This window comes from Lathyrus oleraceus, chromosome 7 (assembly GCF_024323335.1).
Source record: "Lathyrus oleraceus cultivar Zhongwan6 chromosome 7, CAAS_Psat_ZW6_1.0, whole genome shotgun sequence".
NCBI classification, from domain to species: Eukaryota; Viridiplantae; Streptophyta; class Magnoliopsida; order Fabales; family Fabaceae; genus Lathyrus; species Lathyrus oleraceus.
The window spans coordinates 6,117,773-6,127,513 of record NC_066585.1 but is presented as its reverse complement, the minus strand read 5'-3'; positions in this window follow the sequence as shown (position 1 = coordinate 6,127,513).

Below are 9,741 nucleotides of genomic sequence, written 5' to 3'. Positions count from 1 at the left end.
ACTTTGCTAGGGATAATCAGGCGACTTCACTGGGGAAAGCCAACCAATCCACAAATAAGATAAACTCTGTTTTGGGAAATAAATGCTACTCCGCTGGGGACGACCCACCCAATCCACAGGTAGGATAGACTCAGCTTGGTGATGCAGATATCATTCCGCTACGGAAAACTCATCCAATCCACAGGTAGGATAAACTCTGCTGGAGATAAATTCCACAGAACCTGATCCGCCCGAGGAACCTGCTGGGAAAAACCATCCACACAAAACTCTACTCGGGAGACCTGCTAGGGAAAACAACTCTATCGGGGATAACACACCAACTCTGCTGAGGAAGAGCAAAACGCTGGTGGGGAAAGTAATATACCAGACTCTGTGCTGGGGAGAGACATACACAACCCTGCTAGGGATGAGCGCTCACGACCACGCTGGGGATAACAGTACTTCAAACCCGACTGCTGGGGAACAACACTCCACTGATACCTCCGCTGGGGATACCACATCCTTCATACTCAGTGGGGAAATATTTGCTGAGGATAGGCAATCCTTAGATCTGCTGGGGATAGAAGACAATATCCAAAGGCGTCTCTGCAGGGGAGAATATAGCTCTGAAAGCTCTCATACTCGCTTGGGAAATATTTGCTGTGGAAACATCCCTACAGATGACAACCTGCAAAACAGCACAACAAAATGCCCCAGGGGATACATGGACAAGATACGCTCAAGTGTCCTCAACATTCAAAATGATTTTCAAATGTTTTATCTTTCTGCAAGTTATTGTTTAGCCTTCATGTTTTTATATGCAATGTTTATCAAAAATTCGGACGTTTTTGCAAACAAAACGGTAAAATAAAAACAGGAGAGCTATTTATCTGAATAACGACTTTTATTGATTGGAAAATGGGCCTGAAAAGGCGAATACATTGGGAAGCAATTCCTAGAAAGAGGTAATTGCGCACAAAAGGAAAAATCTATCCTAATGGCAATGTGAACACGGCATCCACTATTTCCCAATTCTGTTATAACTCACAAATCATCAGCTTTTCTCCCAACTCCTTGCTTTCTGAGAAGAATGACTGGACCGATCACATCTTTCGAGATGGCAGACGACAAAGCACGATGAAGTACAGATAACTCGGACTGTAGTCTTCGCTTTAATCCCTCTTTTGGCTGGATCTCCCTTTCGGGTTCTCAATCCACCGGGATACCCATTTTTGCCTAAGCCGCCCTTGTGGGTTTTCGACTTACCGGGTGTACAATCTTTTCATTTATATCCCTAACTTTTGCCCGAACCTTTTCTTTCTGTTTTTTGGTTCGCCGGGATGCCCTTTTTTGCCTGGACTCTTTTATTCTTTTTGTCCAGCGGGTCAATTTACGCGAAGTATTTTTTGACTACGTCTGAGTTAACAGGGGACGGAAAATCTTCACCATCCATAGTTGTTAGCATCAAGGCTCCACCGGAGAAAACCTTCTTCACAGCATATGGACCTTCATAATTAGGAGTCCACTTGCCCCTGTTATCTGTACCGGGAGGAAGGATCCTCTTCAAAACTAGGTCACCAGTTTGATAGCTCCGAGGACGCACTTTCTGATCAAAGGCTCTTTTCATCCTTCTCTAATACAACTGCCCATGGCACACAGCTGCTAGCCGTCTCTCTTCGATAAGGCTCAACTCATTAAACCTTGTTCGAATCCATTCGGCTTCGTCCAGCTTAACATCTAACAAAACTCTCAGAGAAGGAATCTCCACTTCAACAGGTAGGACTGCTTCCATACCATACACAAGGGAGTACGGGGTTGCCCCGGTCGATGTACGTACTGAGGTACGGTACCCATGCAAAGCGAAAGGCAGCATCTCATGCCAATCCTTGTACGTCACGACCATCTTTTGCATAATCTTCTTGATATTCTTGTTTGCCGCCTCTACAGCACCATTCATCTTCGGTCTGTAAGGAGAAGAATTGTGATGTTCAATTTTGAAATCTTTGCAAAGCTCTTTCATCATCTTGTTATTGAGATTCGAACCATTATCAGTAATGATCCTCTCAGGAACCCCATAACGACAGATGATTTCCTTCTTGATGAACCGGGCAACCACTTGTTTGGTAACATTAGCATAGGAAGCTGCTTCCACCCACTTGGTGAAGTAATCGATCGCAACCAGGATGAAGCGATGTCCATTCGAAGCAGTAGGCTCAATCTTCCCAATCATATCAATCCCCCACATGGCAAACGGCCAAGGCGAGTTCATGACATTCAGAGGGCTTGGTGGTACATGTACCTTATCAGCATAGATTTGGCACTTATGGCATTTCCGAGCGTACTTGAAATAGTCGGATTCCATAGTCATCCAGTAATAACCGGCTCTCAACAGTTTCTTCGACATTGCATGACCACCAGCATGGGTACCAAACGAACCTTCATCCACTTCTTGCATCAACACGTCTGCTTCGTGTCTATCCACGCATCTGAGCAAGACCATGTCAAAGTTTCTCTTATACAGCACATCGTCCTGATTCAAATAAAAGCTTCCAGCTAGCCTTCTCAGGGTTTTCTTGTCATTCTTTGACGCACCTTCAGGATACTTCTGGATCTTGAGGAAGTTCTTGATATCAAAGTACCACGGCTTCTCATCAACAACAACAGACTCGGCTGCAAACACATACGCAGGCCTCTCGAGTCGATTCACTGCAACATGTGGCACATGATTCCACCAATGGACTTTGATCATAGAAGACAAAGTAGCCAAGGCATCAGCCATCTGATTCTCATCCCGGGGGACATGATACAACTTCACCTTCTTGAAGAACGTTAGTATCCTTCTGGTGTAATCTCTATAGGGAATCAAATGCGGCTGGTTAGTATTCCAATCTCCATTGACCTGATTGATCACTAGAGTGGAATCTCCAAATATATCAAGCGTTTTGATTCTCAAATCAATGGCTTCTTCTATCCCCATGATACAAGCCTCATACTCAGCTTCATTGTTGGTGACATCAAAAGTCAATCTTGCAGAAAAAGGTATATGAGCACCTTTTGGATTGATCATCACTGCACCAACACCGTTACCATTCACATTCACAGCCCCATCGAACATCAGTGTCCATTTGTCATCAGGATCCAGTCCTTCCTCGACAAGAGGTTCTTCACAATCTTTCATCTTAAGATACATGATGTCTTCATCAGGGAATTCAAACATCATAGGCTGATAATCATCAATCGGCTGTTCGGCGAGATAGTCTGACAAAATACTACCTTTGATGGCCTTCTGCGACGTGTACTGGATATCATATTCTGTTAGGATCATCTGCCAACGGGCAACACGTCCGGTGAGAGCCGGCTTCTCAAAGATGTATTTTACTGGATCCATCTTAGAAATCAACAAGGTAGTATGGTTCAACATATACTGCCTCAGTCGGCGAGCAGCCCAGGCCAAAGCATAACAAGTTTTCTCAAGCTGTGAATATTTGATTTCACAGTCGGTAAACTTTTTGATAAGGTAGTATATGGCATGCTCTTTTCGACCAGACTCGTCATGCTGTCCCAATACACACCCCATCGAATTCTCGGTCACTGACAGGTACATTATCAGTGGTCTCCCTGGAAATGGAGGTATGAGGATTGGAGGTTTCTGTAAATACTCTTTTATCTTGTCAAAAGCTTTATGACAGTCATCATTCCACCTGATTGCTTGATTCTTTCTTAGCAATTTGAATATCGGTTCACACGTGGCAGTTAGGTGAGATACAAACCTTGTAATGTAGTTCAATCTCCCTAAAAACCCACGAACCTGCTTCTCTGTTTTCGGTTCAGGCATTTCTTGAATAGCTTTGACTTTTGCTGGATCAACCTCAATCCCTTTCTCACTGACAATGAAGCCTAACAGCTTCCCAGATCTCACACCGAACGTACACTTGTTCGGGTTCAGCCTTAGTTTGAACTTTCTCAACCGATCAAACAACTTCTGCAAATTAACCAGATGCTCCTCTTCTGTCTGCGACTTCGCAATCATATCATCCACGTACACTTCAATCTCTTTGTGTATCATGTCATGAAAGAGAGTCGTCATAGCCCTCTGATAGGTAGCACCGACATTCTTCAGCCCAAATGGCATCACCTTATAGCAAAACGTGCCCCAAGGTGTAATGAATGTCGTCTTTTCCATGTCCTCTGGCGCCATCTTAATCTGATTATTGCCCGAGAAACCATCCATGAAAGAGAATACCGAGGATTGAGCCGTATTATCCACCAATACATCAATGTGAGGTAATGGAAAATCATCTTTCGGACTCGCTCTGTTCAAATCCCGGTAATCGACACACATTCTGACTTTGCCATCCTTCTTCGGCACGGGAACGATGTTGGCCACCCACGGGGGATAAGTCGTCACTGACAAGAAACCAGCATCGAACTGCTTCTGAACCTCTTCCTTGATTTTCACAGCCATATCAGGACTCGTTCTACGAAGCTTCTGCTTGACCGAAGGACACTCTTCTCTGAGAGGTAGTCTGTGCACCACAATATCAGTATCCAACCCAGGCATATCTTGATAAGACCAGGCGAATATCTCCACATACTCTCTCAGCATCTCAATCAACCTGCTCTTGACCTCTGTCTTCAAAGCAGCCCCGATTTTGATATCTCTTCTGGCGTCCTCAGTACCAAGATTGACAATCTCCAACTCCTCCTGATGAGGTTGGATAACCCTTTCCTCTTGCTTCAGCAATCTAACCAATTCTTTCAGGAGTTCACAGTCTTCCTCACTCTCCTCTTCAGCTTGGTAGATGGGATTATTGAAATCATACTGAGCCATAACAGAACTGTTCATAGTAGATGCCGTGAGATCACTTCTGCATGTTTAATGCTTTGTTTTAGAAAAAGAGTTCAATAAAGTCAAAAAAACAAAAACATTGCCATTTTTATTTTTTTTGAAAAATGAAAACAAAAAATAGAAAGACAGGGATCACAAAATTGTTTGCAAAACGTCCTTTATTAATGATAATCATTGAAAACACATGATGGCCCTACAATGAACCACTACGCCTTGGGCAGAACGTAGGGTTTTGTGCAGAATGAAAAAACAAAAGAAAATTACTCTGTTTGAAGAGTAACTTGGACTACATCTTCTGCCGTCCAATTGGTGATCATCTCCCTTGGCGCACACGGGCGAACCCAGTCGTCGAGATCATAATCACTGTCACCATCTTCACTACTGGCCGCAAAGACGTCACCGTGATTCATCAGCCCAGCGCTGGTAAAGGTACTCGGACCTGCTTGTACACCCTGCTCCGCTTGCAAAGGTTGATAGCCAATACCAAACTTATCCTCTTTGACCGGCAAATCCACCATCTTGCCCCAGCCTTCAGCTTTGCCAGAGTCAACAACCTCTTTGGCCTGCTTGTACGAAGCAATCGAAGCACCCGGCTTTCTCTGATCAGCAAACGCCACTCTCTCGAGAGCAACAGTCTCAAATGCCTGGCATAAGGTTTCGTGGATCTCGCCATCCACCTCTACACATTTGAACGAGGATAGGTGACTCACCAGAATATCTTCTTCGCCACACACGGTCACAATCTGACCATTCCAGACATACTTGAGCTTTTGGTGGAGAGTTGACGAAACTGCCCCTGCTGCATGGATCCATGGACGTCCCAACAAACAACTGTAAACGGGCTGAATGTCCATAACGTAGAAGATAATGTCGAAAACCTCCGGACCTATCTTCACTGGCAAGGTAACTTCTCCAAACACAGAACGTTTGGATCCGTCGAATGCACGAACTATCAGGTCACTCGGAGTAAGCACAACCCCTTCAACAGATATCTTCTTCAGAATTTGCTTAGGCAGCACATTCAGCGACGAGCCAGTGTCTACCAGCACGTGAGACAAAACAGCACCCTTGCACTCTATGGTGATATGCAAGGCTTTGTTATGATTACGACCCTCAGGCGTCAAGTCTAGGTCAGTGAACCCTAAACCATGCCTGGTGCTTACGTTGGCAATCACACCCTCCAGTTGGTTGACGGAAATCTCTTGAGGTACATACGCCATATTCAGCATTTTCAGTAAGGCGTTCCGATGTGCCTCAGAGCACAGCAGCAAAGAGAGAATTGAAATCTTGGACGGAGTTTGGTTGAGCTGATCTACAATCTTGTAGTCACTCTTCTTAATTATCCTCATGAATTCCTCCACGTCCTTTTCAAACGAACCCTCAGGCACATCCTTCTGAGCAAGTTCTTCGTCAACCACTGCCTGCTTGCCCTTCGACTTAGCAGAAACCTCAGCATTGGCATCCCTCAACGGTTGGGGAGCAAACAGTCGTCCACTGCGAGTAAAGCCTCCTGGACCACCAACATTGTCCACAACGGGACTCACAACCACAAGAGTTTTGATTGGTGCACTGATTGTCACGGGCGCTTGATTCGATGGCTTGACCCGATTCTCGGGCCTTCTGTTGCTACGGTAGGCATTATCATATTTCCACGGAACAGCCCGACTGTCAACAGCCCTTCTGACCGGAGCGACGATTGTTGTTGGATTACTGACAATAACTGGTGCAGAAATGGTAACTGGATTACCACTGGTCGTAGGCGCACTAACAACTCTTTGCCCACGTCCTTTAGACGGTTTGAAATATATAGTGACAGTCGACACTGCCCCATGATCTCTGACAGCCCGACTGAATTGCAGACAACCCTCGTTCATCAAACCCTGAATACCAACCCTCAACTGGTCACAACCATTATCTGACTCAGCACAGTCAACACAATCTTTATCACAACCCGGGTAGACACCCCCATTCAGCAAACGGCCCTTTACAACAAGCAGAGAAGTCTGAATCTCATCAACACTGACAACAAGATCTTCAGCTTCAACCCCTTCAATGTTGTTCACCCGGTGAGCACCATGCGGCGGCATAGGGTTATTAACAACATTCGGCACAGGAGCGAAATTGATAGTTTTGGCATCAATCAGGTCCTGGACTTTATGATGGAAAGCCCTGCAGTTTTCTATGTGGTGTCCCGGCGCACCAGAGTGAAAGTCACAACGCACATTGGCATCATACCCAAGTGGTATTTTTGTCAATGGCGCCATGGTCCTCAATTCTACGAATCCTAGCCTGAGCAACTCCGGCAGTAACTCAGCGTAGGTCATCGGCAAGGGATCAAAACGTCTATCAGGCATCCTCTGCCTCGGCTGATACGAACGTTGTTGTTGTTGTTGTTGAGGCGGTTGTTGTTGAACCCTCTGTTGTGGCGGTTGTTGACGTTGTTGAAGTGCAGGAATTGTCACTGCGGCAACCTGGCGATACTGATTTCTGTTCTGATTTCTGCGGTGTTGAACAACATTAGTCTCACCCTCTCTTCGGCGAGGTGCCCCAGCAAACGGCTTCTTTGAAGACGAAGACCCAACATCTTGAATCTTACCAGCTTTGATCAAGCTCTCTGTCCTCTCTCCACATATGACCACATCGGAAAAACTACCGAATGGGCAGCTTCCCATCCGGTCCATAAACACACCCTGAAGAGTACCGATGAACATATCTGTCAACTCCCTTTCCAGCATAGGGGGTTGAACTCTCGCAGCCAATTCACGCCACCTCTGGGCGTACTCCTTGAAGCTTTCACCTAATTTTTGACAAAGACTCTGCAGCTGAGTCCGGCTAGGCGCCATGTCCATGTTATGTTTATATTGCCTCAAGAAGGCCTCACCCAGGTCTCTCCAGCATCGGATAGAATCTCTCTTTAGCTCCATGTACCAGTCCAAAGAAGCCCCAGATAGACTATCCTGGAAAAAAATACATCCACATCTTTTCATCATCGGTATAAGCAGAGATCTTCCGATAATAAGCCTGCACATGGGTGCGAGGGCAAGAAGTACCGTTGTATTTGTCGAACGAGGGTGCTTTGAATTTGTAGGGAATCCTCAACCCTTCTACCAACCCCATATTTGTCACATCAAAACCAAGGGAGTTCTGACATTCCATGGCTCTTATCTTCTCAGTAAGGGCATCAACTTTACGGTCCCGATCCTTAACCCTTCCAGCCACTTCATCATCTTCACTCAGCAGTGTGAACATGTCCTCTTGTCTATCAACAATAGGAGTTGGATGACGAACCGGAGCCCGGGTAGCTCTGGCATTGACAGTCTCTGCAGCAAGAGGCTGTCCGTTGATTCTTATCCCCCTCAACTCGTCCCCGACGGCATAATCATTGGCGGGAGCATCAACATTAATATTCTCATGAACAGGTGCACCAACAGGTGAAGCACGGTTGGACGTCTGAATCACGGTCTCTTGTCTCTGAACCAGGGCTCGAAGTTCTTCCTGACCTTGCGCAACCCCTTGCATCATCGTCATGAACTGGGCCATGTTCGCCCTCATCTCAGCCAACTCAGTCTGAACTTGATCCATACTTCTCTGTTGATTGAGTCTGGTTGAATAACGATGCGGTCTTCGATCAGCTATCCTGCCTGACACAGGAACCAAAGTGAGAAGTCGCGAACAAGAGCACCTGTTATGCAAAATGATATGAGTATGCTGCTAATGCATATGATGCACATGATATGTTCATTTCTCAGGCATTCAAAGAGCCAGATTCATCTTCGAAAGATGGCAACCTGCAGCAAGAACAACACAGCAGCACAGGAACAACATACACAAGAGTGATGAGCACAAAGTGAAACCAACAACCTCATCTATAGATAAGCAATAGGATCATACAACAAAGTCAACAAAGATCCAGGTACATCAAAGTACAACAATGAATCCCACCCAACAAGCCTGGGGGTGATTCACAAACATAAACATCAGGAATACGAGCTAAGACAAATGACTTCCAGGAATGAGCGTCTTCAAGTAGTGACACTGGTCTATCAACAGGTCACACTCTGAACATTCTGGCAAGGGAGTAATCTTCTCCTTCAACTGTCTTCTAAGTTCTACAACTTCTGCTCCAAGTTGGTCTTCTGATGCAAGTCTCAAGTCAACTTCCTTCTTCAACTGGATATCTTTGTCTCTGAGTTGCTTCTCCAAGTCTCTGATCTTCTTCTGATAACTGGCCTCAGCTCTCTGCAATCTCAAACACTCTCTGTGCTCTGCATTCAGCAAGTTCTCCATCTCTGCATAAGATCTCTTCTTGCTCCTTACTCCACCAACATTTACACTCTGGACATCTCTGAGTTGATGAGTCAGATTCAACCTATCAGCTTTGGCTTGATACAACTCCATCTGGGCATCTTGCTCTTTCTCCTTCAATCGGCGATTCTCCATCAGGGCTTGCTTGTACTGCTCAGCAGGTACACTCTCAGCAAGGATCAAAGGTGGTTGCACTTGCAAAGTATTCATCCTATCATAGGGCAACAACACAGTTTCCACTCTCTTCTTGACCCACTCAGTGTAGTCAGGCGTAGCAATGGCAAACTTCTTCCCTAGAACAGATCCATTCTTAACACCAATAGACTTCCAAGCTCTTCCTATTTGCTCCAATCTAGCAGGGTCGCTTCGCTTCTCAAAATACACACTCTCAGCTATCTCAGCATCAAGTGGTCTTCCACTCATCACGAACCCCAACTGGCGAAGAGAAAGAACCGGATTGTAATTGATGCAACCCTTAGTCCCTACAAGCGGCACATTACGGAACTCTCCATAACTCATAATAACATCACGCACATCCATCCGGTACGACTGCCATCTGATATCATATGAAGTGAGAGACATGACCCTCTGAGTCCACCTATGAGTGC